We start from the raw sequence: 13,480 nt of genomic DNA, 5'->3' as shown, positions 1-13,480 counted from the left end.
TGCTTTTTTTTTTGTTATGGGGAGTGTTATAAGGGGATTTAAGGGAAAGGAGGAAAGGTTTAGGAAAGGGAACACACACTGTAATTCATCAGCAGACAGACAAAATCACCAGCATTCAGAACATTCAGCCCACAGGCAAAAAAAAAAGGTGGGGGGGGCTAGAAAAACGAGTAAACAACTAAAGAAACATCTAAACCTAGAAAATTTCTATGGAGACAAAGAGCAAGGCACAGAGTCAAAAGGAAATGGAGAGATCAAAACAACCACATTGAAAAATTTCAAATACAAATGAAAATTGGTCTCAGGTGCTGGAGGAACTCAAAAAGGAATTCAAAAATCCAAAAATACAGAGTGAAGAAAAATTGGGGAAAGAATTTAAAGTAATACAAAAGAAAACAAACAGCTTTAAAAGTAAAATTGGTGGAACTTTCAGATAAGTATGGCTTCAGAGTAGACACTGCTGGCTTCCTCCCTCAGACCCAACGACACAGATGACCTCAAAAGAACCCCTGAAAAAACAAAAACAACCATCCTCATAAGAACTAAGAGACACCACACTAAAGGGAAGCACTGAAGGTAGGTGGGACTCCTGCATTTCCACAATATAAGGGAACAAAAAGCTGACCTACCCTCCCCCACCCACCACACTGATGGAACCAGAGTTTAAGTCAGCACTGGTCAGAATCAACACGTGAGGGAGGGGCACCCCAGGACTGAACAACGGCAGCCCCAGGTCTGGGGACCTGAGTAAGACCACCAAGGACTCACTCCTGTGAATAGTAAAACCTGAAACTACAGCAGGCGGGCAAGGGGAACTCAGATCGAGGGCACCCAGAACTAGTGTGCTATAATCAATGAGTGTGCGAAAGGGATTCCCTGAAGTGAGCATGGGGCACCCACAGTTCTTGGGAGTTAAAGAAAACCACCAAAGACCCACACCTGAGAGCAATAATACCTGAAATGCCAGAAGGCAGGGGAGGGCAGACCTTGAGCTTTCCCGGGAAGACAGCACAGCTGCAGAGAACAGAGAATTTGCCTGGGGCTAAAGCTTCGATCATTAGACACTAAGAGCCAGCCCTACTCACTCAGATTTCTGACTGGAAAGGGGAGAAAAAAAACATGGAGATGGCAAACAGTGCACAGGAGCAACAGCCTCCAAACACAAAGCAAAGCAAGAAGAAGGGTGTGACTTTGGACACATTTTATGGAGTGAAAATACAAAATACAGACAAAATAGAAGAAGAAACACAAACAAATGCTCCAAAACCTTCCAAAAGAAATGGAAATTCTCCACAAGCTCTTGAAGAATTTAAATTGGAAATTATCAAAAAGATGGAAGTTTCTGGCAGGAAAAATGGGAAAGAATGCAAAAAGACCTCCACAATCTGACGGACTAAAATATGCAATTGCAGAAACAGCTCAAAGCCTCAAAAAACAGGTCAGACCGAACTGAAAAGGAAAACCAGTCTTTAAAGGTCAGAATCAGGCAGCTGGAAGACAATGATCTTGCAAAAGAGCAAGAATTAGTAAAGCAAAGTCAAAAGACTAAGGAATTAGAAGATAACATAAAATATCTCACTGACAAGCTGACAAACCTGGAAAACAGAGGAAGGAGAGACAATCTGAGAATCTTTGGCCAACCAGAAAAGCCAGAAATAAACAGTAATATTGACATTATAATACAAGATATCATCAAAAAAACTGCCCAGAGAGTCTAGAACAAGGGGAAAAATAGGCATTGAAAGAGTTCACAGAACACCCTCTACACTAAATACCCAAAGGACAACTCCCAGGAATGTAATTGCCAAATTCCAAAGCTTCAAAGCAAAAGAAAAAATCTAACAAGAAGCCAGAAAAAGAGAATTTAGATATAAAGGAATGCTAATCAGGGACACAAAAGACCTAGCAATTTCCACTCTGAACGACTGTAAGGCCTGGAACATGATATTCAGAAAGGCAAGAGAGCTGGGTCTGCAACCAAGAATCAACTATCAATCAAAACTGACTATATACTTCTGGGGGAAAGTATGGGCATTTAACAAAATAAAAGATTTCCAAGTATTCATAAAGAAAAGAACAGAGCTTTGTGAAAAGTTTGACATACAAACACAAAGAGCAAGAGAAACATGAAAAGATAAATATGAAGGAAGGGGAAAAGGAGGAAAATGTTATATTTTTCTTTTATTCAAACTCTCTTTTATAAGGACTATTATATATATTGATTTTTTATTGATGATGAATATTAATATTGATATATATTAATGAATTATATATATTGATATGTGGGGAAAATATAATGTGTAACTCTCAAAATTGTATGCATCATTAGAGTAGTAAGAATTACGCATAGGGAATGTTTGGGGCATCAAGACGATCTGGAGAAAGGGGGGGGGACAAAAAAGGGAGGGGGAGAATCGTTGATGGTACTAAGATATACTCCAAGAAATAGAAAATAAAACTAAATAGAATAATCATTCTCACACAAAGATACACATGGGAAGGGGAGGGGAAGAATTTTTCAATAAGAAGAAGAGGAAGAGAGTTTTTACATAAACCTTACTCTCAGTGAAATCAACTCTGAGAGGGATAAGCATCTAGATCCATTGGGATCTTGAATTCTATCTTATACAACAGGGTTAGAGAGAAGGGAAAACCAAGGGGGGTAGTGGTTGAGGGAACACAAAAAGGGAGGGAAGGATAGGGGGAAAGGGAAGGGAATAAAAACGGAGGGGCTAGAAAGGGAAGCATATCAAGGGAGGGGACTAGGGGGACAGATTTAAAGTAAATCACTGGCTTAAAAAGTTATAGCTAAAGAAGAAAGGTCAGAATTAGGGGAAAATATCAAAATGCCAGGGCATCCACAAGTGACAATAATAACTTTGAACATGAATGGCATGAACTCACCCATAAAATGTAGATGAATAGCAGAATGGATTAGTATCCAAAACCCTACCATATATTGTCTTCAAGAAACACACATGAGGCGGTTAGATACTCACAAGATCAGAATTAAAGGATGGAGTAAAACCTTTTGGGCCTCAACTGATAGAAAGAAGGCAGAATTTGCAATCATGATATCTGACAATGCCAAAGCACGAATAGACCTGATTAAAAGGGATAGGGAAGGTAAATATATTTTGTTTAAAGGGACTACAGACAATGAGGAAATACCACTAATCAACATGTATGCACCAAATGGTATAGCATCCAAATTTCTAATGGAGAAACTAGGAGACTTGAAGGAGGAAATAGACAGTAAAACCATATTAGTGGGAGACTTGAACCAACCATTATCAAATTTAGATAAATCAAAGCAAAAGAAATAAATGAAAAAGAGGTAAAAGAAGTGATTGAAATCTTAGAAAAATTAGAGTTAATAGACATATGGAGAAAATCAAATAGGGACAAAAAGGAATACACCTTCTTCTCAGCACCACATGGCACATTCACAAAGATTGACCATACACTAGGTCATAGAAACATTGCATACAAATGCAGAAAAGCATAAGTAATAAAGATAGACTTTTCAGGTCACAAGGCAATAAAAATCATGATCAGCAAGGGAATATGGAGACCAAATCAAAAATTGATTGGAAATTAAATAACATGATTCCAAAATATGACTCCAAAATCTGTTACTTGAAGAATAAATCATAGAAACAATTAATAATTTCATGGAGGAAAATGACAATGGTGAGACATCCTTTCAAAACATAGGGGATACAGGCAAAGAAGTACTCAGAGGAAAATTCATATCCCTGAGTGCATATATTAACAAATTAGGGAGGGCAGAAATCAATGAATTGGAAATGCAAATAAAAAACTTGAAAGCAAACAAATTAACCCCCCCAGAAGAAAAACTAAAAATCCTAAAAACTAAGGGGGAAATTAATCAAATCGAAAGTGATAGAACTATTGAACTAATAAATTAGACTAGAAGCTGGACTTTGAGAAAACCAACAAATTAGACAAAGTACTGCTGAATCTAAATTTAAAAAAGGAAAGATGAAAAGCACATTAACAGCATCAAAGATGAAAAGGGGGAACTCACCTCCAATGAAGAGGAAATAAAGGCAATTATTAAAAACTACTTTGCCCAATTATATGGCAATAAATATACCAATCTAGGGGATATGGACAAATATTTAAAAAAAATTAATTGCCTAGACTAACAGAAGAAGAAATGGTATTCTTAAATAATCCCATATCAGAAAAAGAAATCCAACAGGCTATCAAAGAACTCCCTAAGAAAAAATCCTCAGGGCCTGATGGATTCACAAGTGAATTATATCAAACATTCAAAGAACAGCTAATCCCAATACTATACAAACTATTTGACAGAATAAGTAAAGAGGTAGTTCTACCAAATTCCCTTTATGACACAAACATGGTACTGTTTCCAAAGCCAGGCAGGTCAAAAACAGAGAAAGAAAACTATAGACCAATTTTCCTAATGAATATAGATGCAAAAATTTTAATAGGATACTAGCAAAAAGACTCCAGCAGTTGATCATGAGGGTCATTCACTATGATCAAGTAAGATTTATACCAGGAATGCAGGGCTGGTTCAATATTAGGAAAACCATCCACATAATTGACCATATCAACAAGCAAACCAACAAAAACCACATGATTATTTCAATAGCCACAGAAAAAGCCTTTGATAAAATACAACACCCATTCCTATTAAAAACACTAGAGAGCATAGGAATTGAAGGGTCATTCCTAAAAAATAATAAACAGTATATATCTAAAACCATCAGCTAACATCATCTGCAATGGAGATAAACTAGAGGCATTTCCAAAAAGACCAGGAGTGAAAAAAGGATGCCCATTATCACCTCTATTATTTAAAATTATACTAGAAACACTAGTAGTAGCAATTAGAGAAGAAAAAGAAATTGAAGGCATCAAAATAGGCAAGGAGGAGACCAAGTTATGACTCTTTGCAGATGACATGATGGTCTACTTAAAGAATCCTAGAGATTCAACCAAAAAGCTAGTTGAAATAATCAACAGCTTTAGCAACGTTGCAGGATACAAACCCGTATAAGTCATCAGCATTTCTATATATTTCCAACACAGCTCAGAAGCAAGAATTAGAAAGAGAAATCCCATTCAAAGTCACCTGAGACAAAATAATATACTTAGCAATCTATCTCCTGAGACAAACACAGGAACTATATGAGCACAACTACAAAACATTCTCCACACAACTAAAACTAGATCTGAGCAATTAGAAAAACATTAACTGCTCATGGGTAGGAAGAGCCAATATAATAAAAATGACCATCCTACCCAAACTTATTTATCACTTTAGTGCTATACCCATTGAAGTTCCATTTTTTTTACTGATTTAGAAAAAACCTAAACAAAGTTCATTTTGAAGAATAATGGATCAAGGATATCCAGGAAAATAATGAAAAATAAATACAAAGATAGGTGGCCTTGCATTCCCAGATCTCAAATTCTATTATAAAGCAGTGGTCATCAAAACAATTAGGTACTTGCTAAGAGACAGAAAGGAGAAGCAGTGGAATAGACTTGGGGTAAGTGACCTCAGCAAGATGGTATATGACAAACCCAAAGACCCCAGCTTCTGGGACAAAACCCCACTATTTGACAAAAATTGCTGGGAAACCTGGAAGACAGTGTGGGAGAGATTAGTTATGGATCAACACCTCACTACCTGCACCAAGATAAACACAGAATGAGTGAATGACTTGAACATAAAAAAGGAAACTATAAGTAAATTAGGTGAACACAGAATACTATACATGTCAGACCTGTGGGAAGGGAAAGACTTTAAAACCAAGCAAGACATAGAAAGAGTCACAAAATGTAAGATAAACAATTTTGATTACATCAAATTAAAAAGTTTTTGTACAAACAAAACCAAGGTAACCAAACTCAGAAGGGAAATAACAAACTGGGAAATAATCTTCATAACAAAAACCTCTGACAAAGGTCTAATTACTCAAATTTATAAAGAGCTAAATCAATTGTACAAAAAATCAAGCCATTCTCAAATTGATAAATGGGCAAGGGACATGGATAGGCAGTTCTCAGATAAAGAAATCAAAACCATTAATAAGCACATGAAAAAGTGCTCTAAATCTCTGATAATCAGAGAGATGCAAATCAAAACAACTCTGAGGTATCTCCTCACACCTAACATATTGGCTAACATGAAAGCAAAGGAAAGTAATGAATGCTGGAGGGCATGTGGCAAAGTAGGGGCATTAATTCATTGTTGGTACAGTTGTGAATTGATTCAACCATTCTGGATGGCAATTTGGAACTATGCCCAAAGCGTGATAAAAGTTTGTACCCCAAAGAGATAAGGAAAAGGACTTTTACAAGAATATTCATAGCTGCGGTCTTTGTGGTGGCCAAAAATTGGAAAATGATGAGATGCCGTTCAATTGGGGAATGACTGAAAAAAATTGTGGTATATGTTGGTGATGGAATACTACTATGCTAAAAGGAATAATAAAGTGGAGGAATTCCATGGAGACTGGAACAACCTCCAGGAAGTGATGCATAGCGAAAAGAGCAGAAACAGGAAAACATTGTACAGAGAGACTGACACACTGTGGTACAATTGAAGGTAATGGACTTCTCCATTATTGTCAATACAATGTCCCCAAACATTCTGCAGGCATCTAGAAGAAAAAACACTAGCCAGAAGAAGAGGACAAATTGGGGGAGTAAAAACATCGAGGAAAAGCAACTGTAGCAAAGTAGGGGCATTAATTCATTGCTGATGTAGTTGTGAATTGATCCAACCATTCTGGAGGGCAATTTGGAACTATGCCCAGAGGGCGACAAAAGAATATCTACCCTTTGATCCAGCCATAGCACTGCTGGGTCTGTACCCCAAAAAGATAATGGACAAAAAGACTTGTATAAAAATATTCATAGCTGCACTCTATGTGGTGGCCCAAAACTGGAAAACGAGGGGATGCCCATCAATTGGGGAATGGCTGAACAAATTGTGGTATATGTTGGTGATGGAATACTATTGTTCAAAAAGGAATAATAAAGTGGAGGAATTCCATGGAGACTGGAATGACCTCCAGGAAGTGATGCAGAGCGAGAGGAGCAGAATCAGGAGAACATTGTACACAGAGATTGATACACTGTGGTAAAATCTAACGTAATGGACTTCTCCATTAGTGGCGGTGTAATGTCCCTGAACAATCTGCAGGGAACCAGCAGAAAAAAACACTATCCATAAGCAGAGGATAAACTGTGGGAGTAGAAACACCGAGGAAAAGCAACTGCCTGACTACAGAGGCTGAGGGGACATGACTGAGGAGAGACTCTAAATGAACACCCTAATGCAAATACCAACAACATGAAAATGGGTTCAAATCAAGGAAACATGTGATACCCAGTGGAATCGTGCATCAGCTATGGGGGGGGGGAGGAAAAGAAAATGATATTTGTCTCCAATGAATAATGTGTGAAAATGACCAAATAAAATAATGTTTTAAGAAAGAATAGAAAAATATTGTTTAGCTTTTCCTTTGCAAATATTTCAAACTGCAAAGTCTGTACTTTCTATTACAACTGAAGTTTGAGTTTTGAAATAAAAGGAATTATGGGGAAAAAAGTAAAATTGATCAGCTGGGAAAAGAGGCACAAATATCCAATGAAGAAAAGAGTTACATGAAAACTAGAATGGACCAAATGTAAAAAGAGGATCAGAAGGTTATGGAAGAAATTCATTACATAAAATTTAGAATTGGGTAAATAGAAGCTAATGACTTCAAGAGACATCAAGAAACAACAAAAAAAATCAAAAGAATTTTATAAATTGAAGAAAACATGAAGTTTCTCATTAAAAAAACTAACCTGGAAAATAAATCCAGGACATTTAAGAATTACTGGACTACCAGAAAGTCATGATTAAAAAAAACAAACTTAGATTATCATAATAATGAAAGTTAAACCTCAGCAAGACAGTATATGATAAACCCAAAGATCCCAGCTTTTGGGACAAAAATCCACTATTTCATAAAAACTGCTGGGAAAATTGGAGGACAGTGTGGGAAAGATTAGGTTTAGATCAACACCTCACCACCTACACCAAGATAAATTCAAAATGGGTGAGTGACTTGAACATAAAGAAGGAAACTATAAAGAATAGCATACATGTCAGACCTTGGGGAAGGGAAAGACTTCAAAACCAAGCAAGACTTAGAGTTACAAAATGCAAAATAAATAATCTGGAACACATCAAATTAAAAAGTTTTTGTACAAACAAAACCAATGTAACCAAAATCAGAAGGGTAGCAACAAACTGGGAAACAATCTTCATAACAAAAACCTCTGACAAAGGTTTAATTACTCAAATTTACAAAGAACTAAATCAATTGTACAAAAAAATCAAGCCATTCTCCAATTGATAAATGGGCAAAGGACATGAACAGGCAGTTCTCAGCCAAAGAAATCAAAACTATTAATAAGCACATGAAAAAGTGCTCTACATCTCTTATAATCAGAGAGATGCAAATCAAAACAACTCTGAGGTATCACCTCACACCTAGCAGATTGGCTAACATGACAGCTATGGAAAGTAATGAATGCTGGAGGGGATGTGGCAAAGTGGGGACACTAATTCATTGCTGGTGGAGTTGTGAATTGATCCGGCCATTCTGGAGGGCAATTTGGAACTATGCCAAAAGGTGATAAAAGACTGTCTGCCCTTTGATCCAGCTATAGCCCTGCTGGGTTTGTACCCCAAAGAGATAATAAGGAAAAAGACTTGTACAAGAATATTCATAGCTGCACTCTTTGTGGTGGCCAAAAATTGGAAAACGAGGGGATGCCCTTCAATTGGGGAATGGCTGAAGAAATTGTGGTATATGTTGGTGATGGAATAGTATTGTGCTAAAAGGAATAATAAAGTAGAGGAATTCCAGGGAGCCTGGAACAACCTCCAGGAAGTGATGCAGAGTGAAAGGGGCAGAACCAGGAAAACATTATACACAGATACTGATACACTGTGGTACAATCGAAGGTGATGGACTTCTCCATTAGTGGCAAAGCAATGTCCCTGAACAATCTGCAGGGATCTAAAAAATACTATCCACAAGCAGAAGATAAACTGTGGGAGTAAAAATACCGATGAAAAACAACTGCTTGACTAAAGGGGTTGAGGGAATATGACTGAGGAGAGACTCTTAATGAACACTCTAATGCAAATACCAACAACAGGGAAATGGGTTCAAGTCAAGAACACATGTGATAACCAGTGGAATCGTGCATCGGCTATGGGAGAGGGAAAGTTGGTGGGGGGGGGGGGCGGGGAGGAAAAGAAAATGATCTTTGTTTCCAGTGAATAATGTTTGGAAATGACCAAATAAAATAATGTTTAAAATTTAAAAAAAATAATGAAAGTTCTATAAAAAAACCTTCTCTGTTATCCTTGAACAAGAGAGTAAAATAGAAATTTAAAGAATCCACAGATCACCTTCTTCAGTAAATTCCCAAATGACATCTCAGAGGAATGATCTAGCCAAGTTCAAGAGTTCCCAATCTTATGACTGACTCTGCAAACAGTTATTTCCCCTAAGTTATACTAGGCTGGTTTTACATGCATAAATAACAATACAATGTTGGGGAAATCATATAATTAGCACCTCAAGGATAGTTTCTGAAGGAACCATCATTCTGTAGCACCCCTACAATGCTACCTGAGGAGTGTTCATATAACATTTACTTGAAGATCTTAGCACTATCTAGTATAATACATTCCACATTGAAATATTTCTTATTGTTTTCCCTTACACCAAATATTCCCAAAATATTAACTACATTTTAAGCTTGAAAGCATAGACCAAAAAATTATGTATCTCAATATCTAAGTTCTCTAGGTTCATTTAGAATAAATCTAATCCTTCTTCTACAGGATAGCTCTTCAAATAGTGTACTTGAAGAAACTTTTATGCCTAGTTTACACTGAGTTTTTGTTTCTCAGACTAACCATCCTCAGTTCCTTCAACCATTACAAATATGACATAGTCTACAATCCTGTCACCATTCTGGTTGTCCTACAACTTTTCACTGACTTTTCTAAAATGTGATATTCAGAACTAAACATATTTTTCAAGATGTGGTCTGGGCATGCCAGAATACCATAGGGACTCTCACCTCCTTAGTTACAGGCATTAATGTGACCTATAATTGAATTATTTTGGCTGAAATATCTTTATACTGAGCTCTCCATCTACTAAAATTCCAAGATTTTCTTTTTCTCTTTTTTTTTTACACAAACTACTATTCAGTCACATTTTCCCAGTCATGGGCTGGTGCAACTGACATTTATAAGACTTTAAATTTATTCACATTAGACCTTATCTTTATTAGATTCCTGTCAGTCACTTTAACCCAGGGAGTTCATAAGTGGATTCTGACTCTGTAATCTAGTAGATTAGCTTTCCCTCCTTTTATTAGTATGCTGGCAATATTTTTTTTAATATGCTCAATCCCAGTAGTGAGATCACTAGACCTAAGAGAATGAAGAGTATGTATATTATTCATGTATAACAGTCATTGATGAAAAAATGAAGAACAGAAAAAAGGATAAGGGATATATCCCTGGGAACAGTACAAATATCTCTCAATCAATAGTATGAAAAAATAACCTCTTTACAAATATCTGGTTATTCAAGGGCAAGGCGAGTTTTTATGACATGATTAGCTATATATTTTCCTCCATTTGTTACTTTAAATGTATACAAAGAATCTTAAGATCCCTTCCATCAAAAGCATAACTTAAAAAAAAAAGAAATGAAAAAAGTAACTTCATGGTCCTCTTTTCCATTGACAGAGAGGGTTTGGGGGAGGGTGGAGGAGAGATTTATAACCCAATCAATGTCTTTGTAGTCTAAGGGGAAGGAAAAAGAACTCATAATTTTTTTTAAATGTCCTTGACTATTGGCTTTGGCAGCTTCATTCTCTGCCTCCATAAATGCCCAGGAACTGTTTAATTTGCTGATGACTGTGATAAATGCTGGCCTCTACCTTGGAAGGACCAGTAGATAAGGAATCCTAGCTTTTAGATCTATGGCCAGGTGGTGCTTTGATGATTTAAACCAACCTGCTGAATTTTTTTTTTATTTCAAGACATTTTTTTTCAGAGCAAGCACAAGAAAAGAGATAAAGTTGTACAAAGCTCCAGGTCTTTAATTGAATTAGAACAGTGCTGCTTTGGCAGGAGACTGTTTACTGTTACAAATACTATACTACCTTTAATCTTTATTTATAATGTTACACAGTCTTCTTTTTAGTCCACTAATGCCTCTTACAAAACAAACAACAGTGATCAATTGAAGATTTTTAATCCTTGATTTATTCCGATTAGAATTTTACTTAAACTTGACCTTTTTTCACCTTGATAGCTATGAAGAGAGTTATACTAGTAGGGAGGGAGCTGCAAACTCCACTTTTCAGGCATTATCTTTTCTCCTTTACAAACATTTCATACAGGAATGTATGGAAAACCAGCCCAAGAGTAAATGAGAATTTAGGAGCTTCCTGTTCAGTGGTATTTACAGATGGAAGAAGCTTTCTGTGCTCTGATGTCCTAAAACTATAGGGCAGTACCAAAAGCACTGGTATTGGGGTTAAAAGAACTCAATCAACCCTGATGATGCTATCTTGTACCTGTGTAACCTTGAGTAAGTCATAATCACCCTCCTCTTCAATTTTCTCATCTGTAAAATGGGATTGAGGAAATTAAGGGCCCCTCCAGCTAAAAATCTTTGAGGAATACACAGTTATAAATACAGTAGGATAACAGAGTCTTAGCCACTGTTGGGGCAACAAAATTTAGGAGCCACCAAAATCAAACAAATGTACTTCCTCCATCAGTATAAAATAAATTAAGATAACCACCTATTAAGAACCATTTGTTATAAGAAGCTGTAGTAACCAACTGCCACACTTGTTCAATGATATTTGTCTTTATTTTTATGACATGAATTATTCAATAGAATTGAGATTTTTACTGCTCTCCCTGAGTATCAAAATAAATTATTCTAATTGTAGAGAGCCCATGATTTTGAATAGTGCAAATCCTATCATTGACTCTGTACATACAATTAGAGTCAACTTGTTGTCCAGTTTCCTTAGCTCTAAAATGAGGGACTGAAACCTAATATGCTCTCTAAGGCACTGTCATTTTTGGATTATATTTCCTCCCTCTTCTTCTGTTTCTGGGTTTGTTTGTTTGTTTCCTATATTTACAATATTTGCACCTAAGTTTATTAGAATTGCAAGGAGTAGAAATGTAAGGGGTTAGTATAAAAGGTTGGACTGAATTATTTAGGGGCAGGGAAACCAGGAATTTAGTCAAAATCCAAAGGGATTTATTTCAACAATTTATTTATAAAATATGGAAAAAGTGAAAGTAAGAAAATCAGAGAACGGATAGGGTAAGATATCTAGCCTTCACATTAAGTATTTTGCTCTGGCCCCTGGCTCAATTCAGGCAGGGCTAATTAGCCCTTAGCTGGATCATTGGCTTCCAATTGCCTAATTCTGGTCTTTAAGAACTGGTTTTCCTTTTCAGTTGGGTCTATCCTGCTTTTTGTGGCTTCCAGCTGTTTCTCCAATTGGAAGTTCTTGTCCTTTAAACTGTTATTTTCTTTTTGGACTATTTCCCACTTTTCTTGACAGAAGGCTTTCATCTTGTGAACAGTTTCCATTTTTTTGGAAGGTTTTGGTGCATTTATTTGAATTTCCTCTTCTACCTCCTCTGGAGACTGGGTTTTTCCTCCACAAAAATGATCCAGGGTCAACTGCTTCTTCTTGTTTTTCTTGGTGTTGGGAAATTGTTCCAGGACACTGTTTGCCATTACTGTGGTGGTTTTTCCTTCCCTTTCCAGTTAGAAATCTGAGTGAGATGGAAAGGCTCTCTGTGTATGGAGCTAAAGAGCAAGGATTTTAGCTGAGGCCAGCTCTTGAGTCTCCAACTTCTTCTGTTTGCTGCCCCCTCTCTGTGCTATCTCCCTGCTGGTGCCCACAGTCTGCACTCCTCAGCCAGCTGCCAAGGACCCAGAGGAGCCCCCTCACTCACTCCAGAGGTGTCCCTTGCTCATTCACTGATTCTAGCGTGCAATGGCTCTGACTCTGGCTCTGTAGGTGGGGTAGAGGAGGGTGGATCAGCTTGTGTTTTGGTGGAAACATTTTACCCCCTTATGGTGTGGAAATGCCCAAATCCCATGTACCTTCAATGCTGCGCCCTACTATAGGGTCTCTTTGTTCATATGAATTTGGGTTTGTTTTTGTTTTTTTTACTTTTTGAGGGAGTCTGTATTGGTAGGTGGTGAGAAGAAGCTTCCTGTATCTAGACTGCCACCATGTTTAATTGGAAGTCTAATTAGTCCTTCACTGGAGGGGACTCAGACTTGAGCAGAGGACCTGGGGATGCCTCTCTCAAGAGGGTAGGTCTCTCCTGAGGCTTATC

This window comes from Monodelphis domestica, chromosome 1 (genome assembly GCF_027887165.1).
Source record: "Monodelphis domestica isolate mMonDom1 chromosome 1, mMonDom1.pri, whole genome shotgun sequence".
In the NCBI taxonomy this organism is placed as follows: Eukaryota; Metazoa; Chordata; class Mammalia; order Didelphimorphia; family Didelphidae; genus Monodelphis; species Monodelphis domestica.
This window is presented reverse-complemented; position numbering follows the sequence as displayed.